This window comes from Bos indicus x Bos taurus, chromosome 8 (genome assembly GCF_003369695.1).
Source record: "Bos indicus x Bos taurus breed Angus x Brahman F1 hybrid chromosome 8, Bos_hybrid_MaternalHap_v2.0, whole genome shotgun sequence".
In the NCBI taxonomy this organism is placed as follows: domain Eukaryota; kingdom Metazoa; phylum Chordata; class Mammalia; order Artiodactyla; family Bovidae; genus Bos; species Bos indicus x Bos taurus.
Window position 1 is genome coordinate 29,013,110 of NC_040083.1, and position 21,528 is coordinate 29,034,637.

Genomic DNA, 21,528 nt, shown 5'->3' on the forward strand with positions numbered 1-21,528 from the left:
TTTAAGGTTTAAAGGGAATGGATGTTGAAAAATTAAGTTTCTATTTATCTTTCCAGGAAGCAGTCATCATAAAATGCATTCCCTTGCCTCTTGATAGTTAGCAGATGCTTCTACACCCCCACAAAATATGCCCCCAGAGCCTTAGCCTATGAAGTAGGATCTGCCACAAATGTCTGAGGATATTTACTTGGCCAAGATTTATGTTACACATTGAAATCAAGTCTCATCTTAAAGGAAATAATCTATTTGATTAATATTTATGCATACTCGTGAATAATTTGAAAACATATGCTACGAATTTCTAGGGTAGAGTGGTGAGACAATGTGCCAAAAATATGCATTGATGCATAGGCATAGAAATGGAGCTTGTTTTGAAAAAGAAATTCCATTCCTCTTTGGATGGTGGTTTTCTTTCTGAATTCCCTTTTCAATCTGTGGAATAGGGTTCCATTAATCTACATGGATGATAACTCCTTGTAAATGTCGAGATAAATTCAGCTATACCTGAAGATACCAAGGTGAAGGGTCTTTCTTTCTGGGAACTTATGGAAAGAGATGGGAAATTTCTTAGCTACGCTGGTAAATGGCCTCCCTAACTTGTGGTCCAGGAGTGCTCCATGTGGTGGTGGTTCAGGGAATACACCAAAGTGGTGCAGGTCACATTTGCAAATCTTGCTTTATCTTCAGATTCTCCAGTGATCACATGGCTCAACCTGTGACTGGTGATTGGCCTTTCAAGAAGGGAATTTATGATTATTTTTGTGAAAACCGAATTACTGCTGAAATGTTGTGACTTGCATGGAACAGAGTACCGCTTGCTGTTGACTGATCATTCCCATGCAATCTAAGGGCACTTCATTAGGAGACTGAGGGATTTCTCCCTTTCTACTCTTTTGTTTTGTTCTTGGCAAGTAGAGTGTTGCAGCATTCTGTCATAGAAACAGCTCCAAAGCACCAAAATTTGGCAAATTTGTCACCTTCCATTGTAATCATGATGGGGATGGTTTGGGATTACTCTAATTGAATATAAGAAGATCGTTTTAAAACAAAAATTCTTAAATCAATCTCCATTGCAGCCCTCAAACTTCCCTGCTGCTAAGTCGCTTCAGTCGTGTCCAACTCTGTGGACTCCATAGACGGCAGCCCACGAGGCTCCCCCATCCCTGGGATTCTCCAGGCAAGAACACTGGAGTGGGTTGCTATTTCCTTCTCCAATGCATGCATGCATGCTAAGTCACTTTAGTCGTGTCCGACTCTGTGAGACCCCATGGACAGCAGTCCACTAGGCTCCTCCGTCCACAGTATTCTCTAGGCAAGAATATTGGAGTGGGTTGCCATTTCCTTCTCCAAACTTCACTACTTCTCCCTAATTCCAATTTTAATTATACTACCAAAATGACTAGTACATCTGAATATTTTCAAATTAAAAGTTGGAAATGTACACTTCACATTTGACATTTATTGGGAGAAGTCTAAAATGCTCCATGTTAGTTCAAGGCATTGACATATCTTAAAAGTGATGGATAATTAATTAATAAGTGTTAAAAATTATTTTATATTTAGGAATATTTGAAGTCTTTCTAGCAACCTTATTGTTTACCTATGTTAAAGATTCTCCTTGATCCACCTAGTCCAGTTTTTTCAATTTATTGGTATTTCTGTGAGTATAGAAATAATAGAATTTGTCTTTATTGTTTGTATCTCTTATTCCAACTACCCCCAAACTGAAGCTAAGATCCTTGTCTGCTTAAAGTCAGATCACCTTAGTCAGCAAAGAGGATTCAATTTTGTATTTATATGCCATTTTAAATCATGGCATGCCATTAATCTCAAGTAGAAATAGAAGTGTCAGTCATTACCTAATCATCCATTTAAGAAATTAATAATATTATAGGGGAAAATTCATCAAACTGTGCAGAGCATTAGAGAAAAAAGTAAAATTATCAGAATACCACAAAACAACCAATGGTTGATCTCAGAAAATGATTGTAAAATCTGACTTTTAGAATTTAAAAACTCACTTGGGTCTCATAAAGTATTTAACTGCTACCAGTTTGCTGTGTTAAAGAGATGGCTTCTATTCTTTTTACCCAATATATAAGCTTAACATATAGTTCTGCCTCAGAGGATATATGTTTGCTTCTAATCCAAATTAGACCATGCTTACTTTTAGTGAATGCAAAGACAAAATAGACGTCTGACTTTTCTTTATACCCTTGAAGGATAAAGATACTTCCAGAGAATTAGCTTCCCTTAAGAGCCGTTCAGGTTCGGTGAAACTATGTTTTAGAGAGAAGATGATCTTGGTTATTTAGAGTATTTAGATACGATTCCTTCCTTCTGCTTCATGGAAAGTGCATTAGATAGGGTACCATAAACATCTCTATTCCAATCCTAGTCCAGCCAGTTGGACACGAATTTCTCTAGGTCTGTTTGCTCTTCGGTAAAATCGGAAGGATAATGCTTTCTCTATTCACCTCAAATTTTTGAGTATTAAATAAAATCATGAATGCAAATATGGAGTCATGAACCATAACACTATTTGTGGAGATAGGAGAAAGTATATGCTCTGTCATCTTTAATTTATCCCTTGCTTTCCAGAAGCCCTGTTTCCTTTGATTCAATCTTGGCTAATATAACCACAGCTAAAGCCAGACTATTGATCCAGGAATTGTTACATAAGGATATTGCGAATGTTTGCAAGATCAGTAGTTCTCAAACTTTTGGTCTCAGGGTTGCTTTGTACTCTCAAAATTTTATTGAACATCCTATAGAGCTTTCATTTATTTGAGTTAACCTATATTTAGTATATTAGAAATTCAAACTGAGAATATTTAACTATTTAAAGGAACAAAAGTAAATTTATTACATTACCATAAATATCCTGGTGGAAAATATCTATAATTTTGAAAGCAAGAAAACCCCCTGAGAAAGTGGTGTTTTATATTTTTCTGCAAATCACTTTAATGTCTAGCAATACAAAACAGCTGGATTTTCACAGCTGCTTCTGCATTCAATCTCTTGTAACATCACATAGCCTCTAGAAAACTAAATTTTATATCCATGAGAGAATAAGGAAGAGAATATCTTTAATATTGTAAAAATAATTTTGATCTCATGGAAGTCCTGAAACAATCTTGGGAACCCCCAGGTATTCTTGGCTACTTTTGAGAAGTGTTGGCTTAGAAGGTACTTAAAACATACATTCATCCTGCATTGTGCTGAGGGTAAAGCCTATTAGAATGATACCTTAATCTGATTTAGTAACCAAAAGTGTTTTTTTCTAGGCTACCTTTTAAAAACCTGTTACTGATAATCTCCTATGAATTTAATAATTATTCTTTTTTAAAATTGAGAGGTAGTTGAGATATAACACTATGTAAGTTTGTATATAATGTGTTGACTTGATATATTTGTATTTTGTGAAAAGATTACCACGGTAGTGTTAGCCAAACCCTTAACAGTTATTCTTATGGCTAAATATACTAATTTGTTTTCAGGGAACTGAGTTTTCTGTACTTCACTTGTATATAAAGGGACTAAAAATAACTTTTTTTATTGTCAGAGACCTATCAGTACTTCTCTGACAATGGTTTTTTGTATATTGGTAAAATAAGATCACAGACTTATTTATTCAACCAATTTAAGAGGAACACTTTACTTTGACACAAATGTTAAATGGTATTATTATTGTGAGTGAGACCCAGGAAAGTAAGAGATTTGCCTCAAGTCACACAGCTGCCTGCTGGGAAAACAGCAAATAGAATCTGATCTTCCGACTCCTTATTTAGTGCTTATATCATAACTAGTTCTTTACTTTATTGGAACTCTTTACTTTTAGTAGAAGCCAGGAAATGCCTCCACTTTCAGACCACTCAGATTGCTTATTGTAAATGCCTGCACTTTCCCCTCTTAGTACTCATCACATTCTAATTTCTAGCTCACTGTTCATCAGCCACCAGATGGTAAGCTTAATGCAGGCAGAACTCACACCTGCCTCGTTCGCTGGTATGTTCCTGATACATAGCAGAGTCTGGACAGATGTTTATGGAGTGAATAGTGTTGCAATGAATCTGCAGTGAATAATGTTGTAGAATTAGAGTTAGGCTAGGTTTGACTAGACTTGGAAGTTAATGTAATTATTTAAAATCCTGCTTTAAAATCTTATAGCTAAAATATACTTTATAACATAGAAATTTCAGACCTGAAATATACCCAAGAGAAAATAGTACATAGGTCCACCCAAAGGCAAATTCAAGAATGTTCACAGCAACTTTATTCAGATTGGTCCCAACCCAGAAAACCCCCCAAAAGGTAAATGTATAAATAAATTATTGAGTATTCATACAAATGGTATATTACACTATAATAAAAAAGAGAGAAACTATTGGTGAAAAGCATGGATATATCTCACAAAACTTATGTTGAGTGAAAGACACAAGATAATATATACTGTACGACTCTATGTATATTAAGTTCAAGAACTGGCAAAACCCATCTATAGTTATTGAGACCAGAATAGTGGTCACCTTTGAGTTTCACTGAGTGAGGAAGAGGGTGTTGACTGGGCGGGGAAATGAGGGAATCATTGAAGGTGCTGAAAATATTCTCTGACTTGATCTGGGTTGTAGTTACATGAGTGGATGTGAGCATGCACATTCATCATGCTCTATACTTAAGATGAATGTACTTATATATACTTTACTATATATGGCCGGGCATTCTGGTTCTTTCCATTTCTTGGCAACTGTGAGCAATGCTGGTCTAAATGTGTCTGTGCAAATATCTCTTTGAGATCCTGCTTTCATTTCTGGGAGGGGTGTAGATCTAGAAAAAGGATTGTGGGATTATGTAAGTCTATTTTTTTTTTAAAAGAACTTCCATACTGTTTTCTATAGTGGTTCCACCATTTTATAATCACATCAACAGTGCACAAGGGGTCCAATTCCTCCATGTGGAATTCTTAAAGACCATCTTTCCTCTTTGAGAAACTCTCTGGGAATTGTGACCAGAAGTACCATTTTTTACACTTTTGAATGTTAAAAATATACTTATTAGATATAATTTTTCAGAGAAATTTTAAGTTCACAGAAATATTCAATGGAATGTATCACCCCAAGTGAAACATACAGAAATTTTTCTTATACTCACTACCCCAGTACATGCACAGCCTCCCCCATTCTCATATCTCCCACCAGAGGGGTATCAGTACCATCTAGATTATATAGTCTATATTAAGGTTCACTCTTGGTGTTGTATGTGCTTTGGGTTTGGACAAATTGTGAGACATCTGTCTACTATACAGAATAGTTTCATTGCCTTAAAGCTTTTCTGTGCTCTATTTATCCTTCCTATCCCTTATTCCCTTATTCTTTTTTATTGTCTCCATAGTTTGGCCTTTCCCAGAAGTCATATAGTCAGAATAACCCAGTATGTAACCTTTCAGAATGGCTTCTTTCATTCAGAAGTATGCACTTAAATTTCCTCCATCTCTTTTCATGGCTTGATTGCTCCCTTCTCTTTTAAGTGCACCATGTAGTCAAAATAGAAAATAATTTTGTATTATAACTTGCTAAGAGACTCAAACTTAATTATTCCAACCACAAACAGGTAAAGATGATTATGTGATGTGATAGCAGTGCTAATTATCACTACAATGGCAATTAAATTGCAGTATATAAATCTATCAAATTAACATGTTGTACACCTTGAATTGACACTGCATTTTGTGTCAAATATATTTCAATAAGAAAGGGTTCCCATTGCTTTAAAGATTGAAACTGACATCTCTCATGGTGCCTAACTGTCCTGCCCACTGCTTTCCCATCCTTCTTCCCTGTTCCCATTCAGAAAACCTTTCCCCGCTCGATGTTGTCCTGTTGCGTCAACATTCATGGCTCCCTCTTCTTCCTTAGTTGCCCCAGGGTTCTATCTTCTGCTAAAACTAGTACAGAAGATGACTGTCTTCCTTCTGGATTGTAAGCCATAGGAACTAGGCCTGGGCTGCTGGTGGTTTTCTTTATCACAAAAAAGCCTCTATGTACCAGGAGAAAATAAGGTTAATATGCAAATTAAAGCAGAGACGAAGTTTATCAATAGAGAAACAGAGAGCTAATGCTGGATTTGAGCCCCAAGATCCATTCAAGGTATTAGAGTTGTCTAGGTCCAATGAGCTAATAAATGCATGTAAGTAAAAATGTACATTAGGTGGTACATGTTCAATAATTGTTAGTGATCCTTAATCACATCTCAGTGTACAGGCTATTTCTGTTGTCTTGTCGTCTCCAAGTGCATTGTAAGGATTTTGAGAGCAGGCCCTAGGTCTTAGTCATCTCTGCCCCTCCAGGATCAGCACAGTGCCTGGCATATACTAAGGTTCAATAACCCCGTTGAAGATAATTTAATAGATCAGCATGTTCTGATTTCTGTCAGACACACTCATGTGTGACTTCAGCCTCAGCTTTCTAAACAAGTCTGGGGGGGATTTTTTAATAGATTTGTGCCATTTACTCCTGAGAAAAACATCTTTTGCCTATGGGTGTGTTCTGTTACTTTCAGTGTTCACTTCTTGGACTAACCTACCATGATTTTTTTTTAATGTAGCAACTATTTTTACTTTTTTTTTTTGATGCAAAATACATTATCTTTTGAGAGAGTTGGATTTTTTTTTTTTTTTTTTTTTAATCAGTAAGCCAAGACTCCCAACTCCTTGTGTTAGGCCTGGAAAGATAAAACTGTCCTGGTGCTAAGCTTTGAAAGACCAAATCTCTCACAAAGATAGTTGAAATGTAAAACAACTCAAAACTAAATTGTTTATGTTGACTTTGGTATATTTCCCCCTTTTCCTGTAAAAGAAGGAGATAAAAAGTATTCTTGATTTTTTTCATGTTTTTAATTAGGTACATGGAAATCCTAATGTCTGTTTACTTTAATGCTAGTGTTTGAAGCTGTGTTAATTATTAATGAGAAAAGTGCATTCATTCATGCAGTGGAATGAAATGAGTGTTTATTCTGATTTCCTGCCTCAGTGTGGTGGACAAATATGGAAATGATAATGCTAGGAGTTTCCACTTCCACAACCAATAGCTTGGAGTGTGGAGGAGGGGAACCATGTTCGCAAATAGATTCTGTGAAGCACATGTGATTTGAGCATCAGTCCTCATAAAATGAGAGAACTTGAATCTTTCATTCTTTCAGTTCTCCAGCTGGACCATTGGCTCCAAACGTAAAACAAAGCGCTGGGAAAAGGATTTCTTTTGTTATTAACAGCTGTCTTGCTGGGTGTGTATGTGTGTCTATTTAGAAAAGGCTGCCCTTTCAATGTCTCTCCTGTCAGGACACCCTCTTCTGGCACCCTTATTTGGAAGATCTCTTTAAGATATTTTACAGGAAGATTTTTAGATATCTTTTAGAAATATTGAATATTTTTTAGATTTTTTAAAACAAAATCTTAAATAAAATCTTTTCGAGGTGAAAGTTTTATTTTCTTCCTTTCCAATCCTCATGCCTCATCATCATTATTATTTTTTTTACTGTATTGGGTAGGGTCTTCTACAATGTTGAATTGCGGTGATTGTAGCAGGCATTTTCTTTTCTTTCTTTAGTGGTTACTAAAATTTTGCTGTTAAGGATAAGATTTCTCATAGAGGTCTTTGATTGGGTAAAAAGATTTCCATTATGGTCTTAGCTGGCTAAGAGTCTTTTATGTTTGTTTATTTAGTGAACGAGTGTTGAATTTTACTGAATACCACATTTTGGCATTTATTAAGATGATCATATGGCTTTTTTCCGCCTTCAATATATTAAATTGCTAGATGTTTTTTTTTTGAACTGTCATTACAATCCTGAAATAAACCCTATTTGGGTATAATATCTTTAAAAATACACAGGAAGATTAGATTTGAAGGTGTGTTATTTAGAATTTTGCACTTCTGTGTAAAAAAGTGATCTTGGTCTACACTTTTAGAATTTCAAGCAGAGCACACAGCTCTTTTTTCTGCCTTGCTGGGTTTATTTCATTCCCTCTTATTCTATAGCCATCCCAAACTCCGAGGTCAGCAAGTCTCTGCCTCTACAAACTCCCACTACGTTGTGTTTCTGTTCTTTTCTCATACATAAGGGTGTTAATCTTGCTTTCATTTTATTTACTTATTTGCTTTAATTCGATCTATGTAAAGTGGACCCTTCCACTCCTAGCCAATAGTCTTTTGTGTTGCAGCATTGTCTCCCATAGCCACTGGGTTTTATAAATTCAGTGGAGGGACTTCCCTGGTGGTTCAGTGGCTAAGACTCCATGCTCCCAATGCAGGGGGCCAGGGTTCAATCCCTGGTCAGGGAACTAGATCCTGCCTGCTGCAACTAAAGATCCTGCATGCTGCAATGAAGATCAGAGATCCCTCATGTTGAAACTAAGACCCGATGCAGACAGATAAATAAAATAAATATGAAAAAAAAGAATTCAGTGGAAAACCATCTTCACAGTACGATGGATAATACTTCTGTGCTTGGTGTCGTCAGCAAAACTTAAAAGGCACACTATTTTTTTTTAATATAGGCTTTTGGTGAAAGTGTTGAGAATGCTATATTCTACGGCAGTTTAACAAAATTGTACATGTTTACAATCCAAAAAGGTATGGTCATTTCCAACACATGGCATTCTGTATTTTTCATATCACATCTAATCCTAGGGTTAGAAATAGAATGACTTCTTTAAAATGCATTTTGATTCAGTACAAAGTTCAACCACACATGCTTTTAAGGGAAGAATTCTTCATTGTTCCTTTGGCTAAGTTCTTTTAAAACATTCTGGCTTTGCATTTCAACTCATTCAAAGGATACTTTATTAAAGTTGATAACTATATTATTTCAACAGCTGCTATCCACTGGTGGAAGATATGAGAAAGAAGACTCACTTATTTGTATAAGTGGGTACCTCAGATTTCAAGATATTTTGGCTAAACTATAGTTCTGTTTATTCTAATATATGTTCAGCACAAAGTTAGGCCAATCATCATTTGTATAATTAATTTAATGAAAATTACATTTCCTGAAATATGTTGCAATCTGTTTTTGTTGTTTTTTGCTTAGAATGCTGAAGGTATTTTTTTCCCTACAGAAGTGGTATAAAACATTTATTTCTGTTTCCATATGGATCCACAAGTTTTATTTAGCCCAGATATTAGGAGAAGCACATCGATGCAACTACCTACACTCATTCCTTTCTCAACTAATAGCATCTAAAATCATCTTCATTTCTTTGCAGGTGAGATTTTCATAAGCTGGAAAAGTTTTAAATTTAGTCTGAGAACAGGATTGTCTATCACACTGTGTTTCCTGTCATCATTAAGGCTTTATTTCTTGGTTTTTTAAAGATTAGTACATGAATCATACATTGTCACTAGATTTTGTTTACTAATACTTGTGGGTAGTGAACACTGTTTACTTATAGAGAGCTTAGTGGTTCTTGGAGACATTTTCATCCTTTTATTCTCAGAGCAAGAGGGAGGAATAAAGAGATGCTTGAAGATTTTAAATTTTTGGTGACTCTGAGTAAGTGTACATGTACCTTTCATTGCTAAAGTATCCATAAAGCATGTTTTAAAATGAAATAATTGTTTTTGTCTCTCTTTCTTTGTATTCTTTTTCATTTTTTCTTTGCTTTATTCCTTCTTCACATACTTTTCTTCTCTTTCTTCTCCATTTTCTTCTTTCTCCCTCTCATTGCTTCCCAGAGAGAGGGTCTTATGTGGTGACCTTGTTCAGGAAAACCAGTCTTGTCTGAACTGGATTTTCAGTGCCTTGTTCTTTAGGCAAAGGTTTAGAATAACCAGACATATCTCAATGTAAACATTTTCCCCAAAGCAAGATAACACTCTAACTTCTCTATTTATGGTCAATTTAAAAGTTAGCCCAGATACTAATGCTACTATTTTATTTTTTTCTGGTGGAGATGAAACACAGGAAAGCATTTTATCTTGCAGTTGTTAAGGAACAAAGCTTTCACCCACCCACTGAATCCCGCCCAGTTTAACTGAATGCATCTCTGTTGAGAGGACATTTCTTGACCTGTAATAGGGTGGAATCAGTGGGGTCATAAACTATATGCTAATGAGATGAGATTTACAGAATTTTTCTGGGTTTTTAAAAAAGAGCCAGACACATGAAAAGCCTTATAAACTGAAGAACTAAGGTGGTACTTAAAAACAACCCCTAGAATCTCCTCTTTTCCTTTAAAGGCTGTGACTAAAGTTCAAAGAGGCCAGGTCCTCTCCCTCTCCCTCCTCCCTTCTGAATGCAGGACATCTTGTCTGAATTTGAAAAAAAAAAACCCTTTCAGGATGAAAATTTATTTCAGGAGAGATTCAGGAAAAAAATGTTTGAAGAGTTTGAAGGTTTAGGAAAAAAAATGTTTGAAGAGTTTGAACGTTTAGGAAAAAACTTGTGTGAGTATGAGTGTGGGTGGGTATGAGGATGTCTGTGTGTGTACCTATGCATATGTGTGTGCCTACACATATGTGTTTGCACACACATGGGTATGAGGGTGTGTAGATGTGTGTGCTTGCCTGTGAATGCCTTTGTCTGTGTGTAGGTGTGGGTACATGCACATGTGTGGGTGCCTGTGTGTAGTGTGTTGGGTGATTTTGTGGATGGGGTGTGGGTGTGTGCCATGTGTGTGTCTCTGAGTGTGTGTGCCTCTTTGCTGCAGCGGGAGAGGCAGCTTGGGCTCAGCCAGTGGCGGAGCAGTTAGTAGAGAACTAATAGTGAGAAAGGGAGCTGAGGAGAGACTAGGAAGAGACGCCACCGACCTTTAACAAAAGCTCAGTTTTGTCCCTGCGGATCCAGCCGGCAGAAGGGACTGGAGAGCTGTGGCTCTCTGCCAGGGAGGTCGGGCTCCCTGCAAACAGTTGCAGGCATCCTTCATTATGCCCTTTTCCCTGGGAGTCCTGGGCTTGGCAATCGGGAAGTTTTCAAAGCTTCAGCAGTGACTGCAGCCTCGGAGAAGACCAGCAAAGACTGTGGAGTGTGTATGTGAACTTCAATTCTATATTTTCTTATGGGGTGGGTTAATGGATTTTTACTACAAAGAGAGCTAAAACTCAGCTGACCTGAAAGACTGGAATTTCAGCTCTTCCCCTCGCTGGGCTATTTTTCCTCCCCCTTCCTCTCAAAGCCCTTTAAATCAGAGATTACCGGGTCAGTGACTCTTATCCTGCCTGCCTGCGCCAAGGGTTTCTAGCTTTTGACTTGGCAAGGAAAACCACTACCTGTAAGTATCTGCTTTATGTATTTCCTCTCCTCTTGACTGTAAACGTTCTGCTAGAATGCCCCAGAGGTTATTTGTGTGGTAGCATTAACTCCGAGTAATGATACAAGAAGTAGATCAAGTCTGCTTGCAAAAGTTATCATATAAGCTCACAAGGTGGCAAATTGCAGTGTTAAAGAGCCCTATGTCCCCAATGGGAGGCTCTTTATTACATAATACAAATTTATAACTCTTCTCAATCCATCCCCAATAGCATTCACCAGTGAAAAAACATTTTTACATTCTGAATTGTCCCCTTCCTCCGCCCCCCAAATCAGAATATTTCTTTTCAGCTAAACAAAATGGCAAAGAGAAAAAATGCAAAAATTAACAAAACAGATAATATCTTCATGGTATAAAGATACAAAAGTTTGGATGAGATGATTTTTGGATAGCTTTGCTTTAGTTTAGTTATATATATATATATATATATATTTAAAGTATGGTTTCTTTTTTTATGGAGTTGAAAGCCAGTGTTGGAGAGGCAAAGAAATCATATTGTTCTGAAGTTTCTTACTGATTTTTAATCTCTTTCTTCTCTTTATCTGGATTTGGCCTAGAGACTTTTGTGCTGTAGTAAATGATTTCTTTTAGTTGTCATCTGGATCCCAGAAATAATTTTCAAGGCATTTAAGTTTTGTTTCTCCTTTTTTTCAATGGTTGTGTGCAGTCTTGTTGTGTGGTTTGAATTACGAAGCTTAAAAAGAGCATTTCCGGGGGCTGGTTGGAGTTTATGGCCTGGGAATCTTGCTGGAGATATTAACCTCTTCAGGACTATTTTACAGACCTGAGCAGGAGATCCAAATGCTTTACAGGTTTCTGATCTGGAAAAGTGATGTCACCATATTCAGCGCTGCTTAAAGCTTGAAACTTTGCTTCTTAGTCCTCTGCTTTCCTTTGATAAAATTGCCTTCAGAAATAACACTAGGAAAATGTTAACTACTTTCCCTCTTTCTCTTCATCAGAGATCCTCAAAACCCAGTGTCCCTAAGAATCACTTGGGGTAAGGCAGGCACCAAGGCCACACCCCCAGAGGAGTTTAGACTTGGTGGGCCGGGATTGGGGGGTTAGGGGAGATAGGGGGTGGGGGGGCCTCATGCAGGCAAGATCACACTTGGATGAGTGGTGCTTTACATTGTCCTTGGCAAATTAAATTCTTGTCACGTCCTCAGTTAATGTTAAACCTCACACCTAAATAATAAGCTTGAGTGTGAGCTGCTGTTGAACACAGTTACATGAAGCATGGTTTTGCATGCTTGACTGCCAAACCAGAACTTTTAACCAGCTCTCCGGCCATTACATTTCCCATGAGTAAGAAAAGCAGTCAGGGGAAGGTACCCCGATTCCTTGTGTTGGACTGTGTGGTCTGACCTGCTCTGCATGGCCAAGCTATGTTTGTCTTGGAAACTTTAAGCCCAAGGCTATTCTTAGTTCTTTATCAACCTGCTGGGAATCCTCTGCTCGTGGGGACAGATTAGGCTGAGTGGGCTGAACTGAGTTGGATTATTTCTTGGGACCTGTTCAGTAGAAGTATAATTCCTAGAAATCTGTTTTGATTGGACAAACCCACCAGGATTGGGAGAAATAGGAAATGATTCCTCCATCATGTTGAGGTCCTCATTAGACAGCATATGAAAGGAAGATCTCAGCTTCCATCCCTGTCACCAGTGACAATGAATGACATAGTATATTTACAGTAAAAAGAAAATAGGATATGGTCATCAGTGCCCTTTTCTTTTTTTCCTCTCCTCATTCCAGATATTTGTAGGTGCCTGCTACATGCCAGGCTCTGGGCTGGTGCCAAGGATTCAGAAAATCAGTGTATATAATATGGATAGACACTTGGTCTTCATGGTGTTTCGTGTCTTAGGTGTTGCTGACCAATCTTATATGAGTCACCTATTCTTGCTAACCTTCACTTCTGCCATCAATAAAACAAAAGTGTTGCATACAATGCGCTTCCGATATCTTTCTAACTCTGATATTCTAACATTGATGGATATGCCTCAGTCTTCTAAACATAGATATAGAGGGATGAGAGCTTTTCAGTGTTTGCTTTGACCACAGGCCCAAAGATTTAGCTTACTGCTTTTCTTAAAATTTTCAAAAATACCATTTAAGTTTTCTTTCACGAAGAATCAAGACTGTTGATCTAGTGAGTTACAGACAAATGCTACCTTTTCAGAGCACACAGTCATTCTCACAATGGAAGCCTGTAACTCTCTGGAAAGGCTGTTCCCTGGGCTGGGTTACATGGGCCAGCAGCCTCTTATCTTGTCTGAATCTGGTGTTGCTCTGCCTTTGGAGAGCTGGGTGGTCTGAACAGGACTTGCTGGCTTCCATACTTGCACAGCTTGCTCCCTGACCCTTTCATTCAAGTGGTTTGATAGCTTTTGTGCTGCTAGGTGAGAGACTCAAACAGAGACCTTTGAGGGGCTGGAGGAAAAAAAAAAACAAGTCTTTAATTAAATCTAACATTTTTTGTATACTGCAGTTTCTTTTACTGCAGCGAATGGGGCAACATTTCAAAGGGTTCTAAAACTTGCCCATCAAGATAAGAATATCAAAATATAGGCGTGATCTATGTGTTTTTCTGACAAATGTAGCCTCCAGCTGTCTGAAGATACTGCATTTGGATGGGAAAGTGCTCACTGGAGGACAGAGTATAGGGATCTTGCAAAGTTAAGATATTTTTGACAAATCGTTCTTGGCCTCTTGTTGGTAAGTTTAATGGGGAGGGCAAAATAGGCTTTGGTTTCACTTTCATCCCTCTCTTTTTCTGAGTTGTTGATAGGATGTCAGAAGACTCCTTTAGTGCATCCTCAAAGGCTGCTAAGATAGTTTGTCATTCTTTGCTCTCAACTTTGTTCCTGAAACCTTCATATCTGACTTCCTTAGAGATAGAAGCAGATAATGCTCCAGGACTTGCTGAGCTCCAAGTCCTTCCATTGACATGGCCCACCTCCCTGGGATCCTATCTCTGCATCCTGTCAAGTATTACCAGCTGCTCAGTATTTACAGATGCTCCTTGAATTCTTCTCTTACAATAAACAAACCAGGACTTTATCTTATGAGGTTGCACTCAATACCACAGTATTTTCTTTCCAAGGTCTAAATTTCTTGTTAGCACAATTTTTTTTTTCATTTTGTAAATTATAAGCCCAAATCAATGAGTAGTTATGAGAATTCCAGAGGAGATCAGGATTCCCAGATGATTCATCCAAATGTTCAAATGTTTTTGAGTGTTTCTTATCAAATCCTGTTTATTGCCTAGATTTGATTTTATTTGCTTCCGTAAAAGTGATTCTCCTTGAAAAACAACACAGTAACATCCAAGAGCAGTGCTTTAGTTCTGTTTTATATAAATCTTCTTTTTTGCTATCATGTGGTAGGATGAAATATTTTGTCAGTAGGCATTAGTGGCTGTTGGGAAACCAAAATGTAGTGTTTGTAGAGAGCCCTTTTGAATATTAAATCAGAGTGGTATAGTAGAAAAAAAAGAATGGCCTTTGAATAAATTTCAATTGGGTTCCAATCCTAGGCTGTAATGTTCTTTGGTTTTATGATGTTGGCCAAGTTACTTACCAGTTTCCTTGGGAGTAAAATAAATGTGCTGATGCTTACCTTCCCAGGTATTTAGAAGGGCTAAATGACATTTGGAAAGCACCCATCATGGTGTATGACATACGATTGGTTCTCAGTAAATATTTCTTCTTTAGAAGAGGACTAACAGGTATGAAGGCTGGAAAGCATTGAATGTGTGACAAGCCACTCAATTTATAGGTCAAAGGGGAAATGGGAAATAGAGCTTTCTTCCAGGCCTCATAGACTGGGCACGACAGATATCTGTCCACCACTTCCTCAGCCTTTACCTCTGGGCAGCAGCCTTGTTCTCCCTTGATTCCTTCTTCCAGGGTAAGAAGAAGCATGAAACAGATTCATGAGCTCAGAGATCGCCAAAGGGATTCATAGGGAGAGAACAAAGGCAATGTGAAAATCATTCTGTCCTTTTCTACCAGACCCTTCAGAGTTAGAGACTTGTATAGCCATTTCAGATCCATATATAAGGAGAGGAATCACTTTGTTTCTCTGGGATTTTGCTCTATTGTAGCAGGCAGCCCAATCTCAAGCGGGAGTATTTGTTTGACATTTTGAAACTCTCCAGTTGCCCTGTGGTCAGCCTATGAGCTGTCACCAAATGGAAAGTCACGGCCATTCAAACATGTGGTGTGAGTACTCTCTATCCCTCTCTGTCTTTCTTGCTCTTCTAACCAGTTTTTCTTTCAAGTTCAAAGTTTAAACTGGAATAAGTCAGTCTCTCAACTTATATCTATGGACCTCCTCTGCGCCAAGTCCAGTGACCAAAACGAGATAATCTGAATGAGCAGAACAATCATGGTTGTCATCTTCAAAAAGCTTTCAGACTAAGGTCAAAGGCAGACATGTTTTCAGTGACTGCAAATAAACAAATGCCCGTAGATGTGCATTGTGTGGTAAGGGTATTGCGAGATTCTATGCAAGCAGTTCGGAGAAGGCGATGGTACCCCACTCCAGTACTCTTGCCTGGAAAATCCCATGGATGGAGGAGCCTGGTAGGCTGCAGTCCATGGGGTCGCAAAGAGTCGGACACGACTGAGCGACTTCACTTTCACTTTTCACTTTCATGCATTGGAGAAGGAAATGGCAACCCACTCCAGTGTTTTTGCCTGGAGAATCCCAGGGACGGGGGAGCCTGGTGGGCTGGCGTCTATGGGGTCTCACAGAGTCGGACACGACTGAAGCGACTTAGCAGCAGCACCAGCAGCAGCATGCAAGCAGTTAACCTAGTCTGGGAAGTTGAGACCTTGGAGGAGGGGTAGAATTTAGCCAAATGTAATGGTAGGCAGGAGAGGGGAAAGGGCATTCTAAGCAGAGGGTACAGCATGAACAAACCATGGAAAGGCCTGGAATGGGGCATGCCACAAGTTTAGGAAAGAAATGAAAACCTGAGTGACTAGCTTGTCAATGGCAAGGAGGAGGAGTTGTGTGAGAAGAGACGAGAGATGGCAGGGGACAACTACACAGGGAAATCCAGTCTCACAGTTAAAGGGACCCCAGAAAGTACCTAACCGACACTCTCCACTGAGAGAAAGAACCCTTCTGATGTCTGTACCTCAGCCCTTGCTGTTATTGGATGGCTTTGAAAGAAAGTTCTTTCTAAGAGGAACCCATCCTCCTGGTTCTGTGTATGGGAACCACAGAATAAAGTCATTCCTCTGGCAGGTATTTGAAGACAATTTTTTTCATAAATTATTGCTCAAGTAAACCTCTGTCCCATACATATGCAGTTGATGTTTTGGAATGTAAATTTATATGTTTGTGTTTGTTGAAAGTGAACTTGGTGGCTTCAGTTCATCATTCCTGCCTAGGATATACTTCTTGACTATGTCCTCAGTGATAACGGTTAACCTTTCTGGATTTTTGTGAATTGGATAAGCTAATCTCTTTATCTTTGTTTAGAAATTTGGAAAATTGTTGAACCAGAGGGTGCCAAAAGTGGAGCTATGGGCACCACCCAAGATGTTTCTCACAGAAATGTCCAAGTATAAATGAGAAGAACTCAACAGTGTCAATGTGGGCTAATATTCTTGATTTGACAAGAATGCTAAATGCACAGTTCAACTATAATCACTGATTTCATTTGTCAATACAATTTGAATTCATTTGTTGAGTGCATATCACACACAGCAGAGAGTTTGGTCCTCCTGCTTTGAAAAACATAGTCATACAATTGTGTAGGATGTGATACATGCCCCATGATGGGTTTAAGTAAAGTGTGACTTTTCTGCAATAGCAGAAAGAAAATCTTTCCAAATGGAATGATGAGGTCTTGGAACATCTTGAAGGAGGCAGTTCACAAGGCATTAACATGTGAGAAGGATTTTAATAAGAATGGAAGCAAAGACATTCCAGGTAGGGCAGACACCAGGAAGGGCATACAGGTGAGAATGTCCAGCAAGACCCAGTGATGTATAACTGAGGTTGCAGGAGGGGGAGGGCTGTGGTTTGGGGATACAGAAACCTAGAGGTGATGGCCAAAGACCATAGAAGCAGCGATGTAGTGGGAAGCCAGACGAGGTCAGATTTTAAAGAATAGTGTATTTTCAATGATACTATATGACCAAGAGAGAACAAATCAGAGGATGGAAAGAAAAGGAAGAGAAGATAAAGGAGAAAGAAGCATTTGTGAGGTAGAAAGGGAAATGGGAAGTGTATTGAGTCACAGAAGCAATTATGCAGACCGTGTGGGTGGAGGGCATTGTTGGGCACTATAGAGATCAGAATGGACTGTCTGGAGATCGACTGTTCAGAGAAAAGTTCAGTTTGCTGTCTCCATTAGGCAGTCACTGGCAGCCTTTGAGACAGTTATTTCAGTGGACTGGTAGTAATTTCCTTTTAGGAAATACAAGGCTGGTGAAGGAGTGGGTAGAGATATGTTTATTTGGTTGTGCCAGGTCTTAGTTACGGCATGTGGGATCTTCAGTCTTTGTTGCAGCACACAGGCTTTTTCAGTTGCAGCATGTGGAATCTAGTTCCTTGACCAGGGATCGAACCTTGGCCCCCTGCGTTGGGAGTGCAGAGACTTAGCCACTGGACCACCATGGAAGTCCTGAGACAATGTTTCAAGGAGATAGTATCGTTGGTCATGATGAGGTATATAACAGGAAAGGGGAAAAGTAAATGTTTGGTGACTATTATAGCAATAGTCATAATAATAGTGGTAGTAAAAAACACTAACATTTATTGAACACCCACTATGTGCTTAGGTGTGCCCATCGTAATGACCTCATTTTATTACCTCCTTATAGACCCTTTCTCTAAATACAGTCACATTCTGAGGTCCCGGGCATTAGGATTTCAGTATATGAATTTTGGGTGAATGAAATTCAGCCCATAACACCATACCACCATATCAAGGTGTCCTCCTTGCAGTAGTTAGCTGGTCTTCCAAATTCTTCAGATATTACTGCAGCCAAAGAAAATAGAATAAAACCTGTAGTCTCATAAACCCACATTTAAAAATCAGTTTATAATGCACTCTGGATTTCGAGTTTGGCTTCAGGATGAGGTGACTGGGAAAATTCCTCAAGCAGGACTACCTTTGCATTTTCAAAAATCCCGATGGCACCCATTCTGCCTTTTCTTATTTGGCCATAAAGCCACATGGTGCTGATCTGTTTGTGTTAGGAATGAGCAGGCTGCCCTGTGTACCATTTTATATTACAGAGGCTATGTCACTTCAGTCATTGATTGTTGCTGAATCGCTGTATTGGGAACTACTGGTCTTTATTTACTTCTCATGTAGTGAAATTCCCTGGTCTGTGGCTTTATAAGTTGCTTTGATGCTAGGCCCTTATGGTGTATGTACATCACACGCTACGGAATACGAGGGTAGAGTGACTCTGGAGGTCCTCAAGTATCTCTTCCTGCACCACAGTTTGCCTACATTAAGAATACCAATTGATGGTAACTGTGAGCTGATGGAGACATGGCCAGAGATCGTATGGCACTGCATAGCAGCCTAGCTGTCAAGGACAGCTCCATGCTTACAGGTGCCACATCTGAATTGCTAGCTCTGTGGCCAGAGAATTCTGAAATGAGGACTTTAAAACCTAAAACTTAAGACTTCAGCTTTTCAAGATTAAGACTTTTCAGAATTTTTAAGACTTAGACTCAAGACTTTAACATAATAACATGGTAAGGAGCACATGTACCTTTGATGTGCATGCTCAGTCATTCCAATTCTTTGCAACCCCACCAGGCTCCTCTGTCCGTGGAATTCTCCAGGAAAGAATACTGGAGTGGGTTGCCATTTCCTCTTCCAGGGGATCTTCCTGACCCAGAGATTGAACCTACATCTCCTACACTGGCAGGACAATTCTTTACCACTGAGCCACCAGGGAAGCACCTTTGATGTAAGGGTGGTTGAATTTCTCTATTCATTAAAAACAGCAACAAACTATCTTTACAGCAATCTTGTGAAATCAGTATAATGAATCCCTACTGTACAGATGGTGAGAGCAAGGTTGAGAAAGTTTAAGTAACCTATTTATATCACAGACTGAGGTTCTTTCTACACACTAAAGTATTCAAAAAGTGAACAGTTTAGTCAAAATGTTTATCCTTACTTCAAAGGCTTAATTGAGGTCTAACTACAAAGAGATGGGTGAGCTGAAGAGTATGACACAAATGTCATGCAATTTTATCTGTCTTCCTCTTTATATAAGAAAGCGGATCTACTTAAAAAAAGGAATCGACTCCCTTTTCCCCTCAAAACGTAGATCTTTGTTTTTTGTTATTGAGTGAAACAGGCCAAGTGGAAGGCTGGAGAAAGTGGGATGGGTTCCACTGGACAAGATCAAGAAGTTTCATGACCATGTGAAGGGGATGGGAGTTTGGGAAGAATGGATACGTGTATATGTATGACTGAGTCCCTGTGCTGTCCACCTGAAACTATCATAACATTGTTAATCGACTGTACTCCAACAAAATAAAAAGTTTAATTTAAAAAAAGCAAAAAAAAGTGTATTAGGGGTGAGATAATGGCTCTTGTTTTATTGAAGAATTGACTAGAAATAATTGGTACTTTAGGAACACAAAGGGGAATTAGACTTTGGAGTGATGTGAGAGGTTTTTAATTTACAGACCAGAATGTTTGAGTGTTTCTGCTTTGCCTCATATGATTAAGCAGATAGCCTCCAATTCCTTCTAATCAGTAATGACTTTGCAAGTAATGATTTGGGGAAGATCTATTACTTCTTGCCTACACTCAAATGTTCTTTTCTATTACATCTTAAAATAACACACTATGGGAAAAAAAGCATGGAAAAATATTAGCCTTGTGAGCAATAAAATTTATTGCTACAGCATCTGTATTTAACTTTGTCTTTAGAGATTCACAGCAAGAGATACATTAGAATGCAATGAAAACTAGTGGTAGCACAAAACTTACTAGTTAAATTTTAATTTTTTTCATTTTTGACTTTGCTTCCTTTCTAACAATTTTGCTAATTCAGGAAGTCACTCTCTTGTGTCTGTACACCTTATACATACTGGCTTCCTAGTAATGACCCTCCCAGCCAGGCTGTCAGGAATGGTACCTTCCTTTCCTCTCTGGATGTCTGGGATATCTTATCTCCCTCTCCTCTTCTCCATCCCTCCCGTCACCTCCGAACTGGGTCCTGTTTTCCAGTTCTTCCTGTTGCTGGCCTTGGAGGTGGCTCCCCAACCCTAGTCTTACTGCTTCACTCTACTGAGGTGGTTTTCAGACAAGTCAAAGAACCTAGCTTCAGTCGGGCCACAAAAGTTCCTTAGACCTCTTCTTATACTTACAGGAGAAGGAAAGAAAAGTGCAGTTGTTTCCAGCAGCGATTCTCAATCCTGGTTGCTCATTAAAGAAGTTTTGAGTTCAGGTGCCTGGACCCCACCAAGATAAATTGAATCTCAAACTCTGGGAGAGGTGCTTGAATGACGGGGAGGGGAAGTCAGCGATGGGCCTCACTAGTTTAGGGGTGATGCCAGAGGCAGCTCTTTCACTTGGTGTTTTCCATTGTCAACACTAAGGCAGACCACCTTAAACCTTCACGAGGATTGCTGCTTCCTCTGGGCCAGTGGAGTGGGGCTAAAACCAGGAGGGTGAAGTCTCCCCTGCAGCCAGTTCTTTTCCTCAGGTCCTGAGAGACCTGGAGTCAACCGCCACATTGCATACCTCTAGGGGGCGCCATTCACTTTGGGGAAGGCTGTGAAAACAGCACATTTGGCACGCTTGGGGCACAGTTACAACACAGACGTTGCCCTGGAATTTGGTATACTGAACTGAGTGAAACTAAGGGAAGGACTCCCAACGCCTCTGCTCAACACTTTAAACATTCATTTGGTTTCCCATGAAAATCTCTTTCACCATGATGAGTTTATGCAGTGCTGAGTGGCATCACAGTTCGAATTGCATTTGCCAGTTAGTCTGGACACCCATGCCTATGATAAATGTGTTCTTGTGTGTGCATGCATGCTGAGTTGCTTCAGTCATCTCTGACTCTCTGTGACCCTATGGACTGTAGCCCGCCAGGCTCTTCTGTCCATGGGATTCTCCAGGCAAGAATATTGGAGTGGGTTGCCGTTTTAATTCTAGACAAATTATTTGAAAACCAACTTTAAAAAAATAGCTTATTTGTATCTTGGAGACTCTA

The 21,528-nt window shown here is 39.0% G+C and overlaps 1 protein-coding gene across 4 annotated transcripts in view; it reads left to right on the forward strand.

Annotated features, from left to right (window-relative positions):
- The first annotated feature begins 10,700 nt into the window (after window positions 1-10,700).
- FREM1 (FRAS1 related extracellular matrix 1) overlaps window positions 10,701-21,528 on the forward strand; it is a 179,586-nt gene continuing 168,758 nt past the window's right edge. For 2 of the 4 annotated variants that reach the window (XM_027549207.1, XM_027549209.1), the window contains exon 1: window positions 10,707-11,266. The gene's annotated coding sequence lies outside the window, so the exon portion shown is untranslated. Of the gene's footprint in view, window positions 11,267-21,528 lie in introns of all 4 variants that reach the window. The other 2 variants (XM_027549211.1, XM_027549208.1) reach the window with 2 other exon arrangements.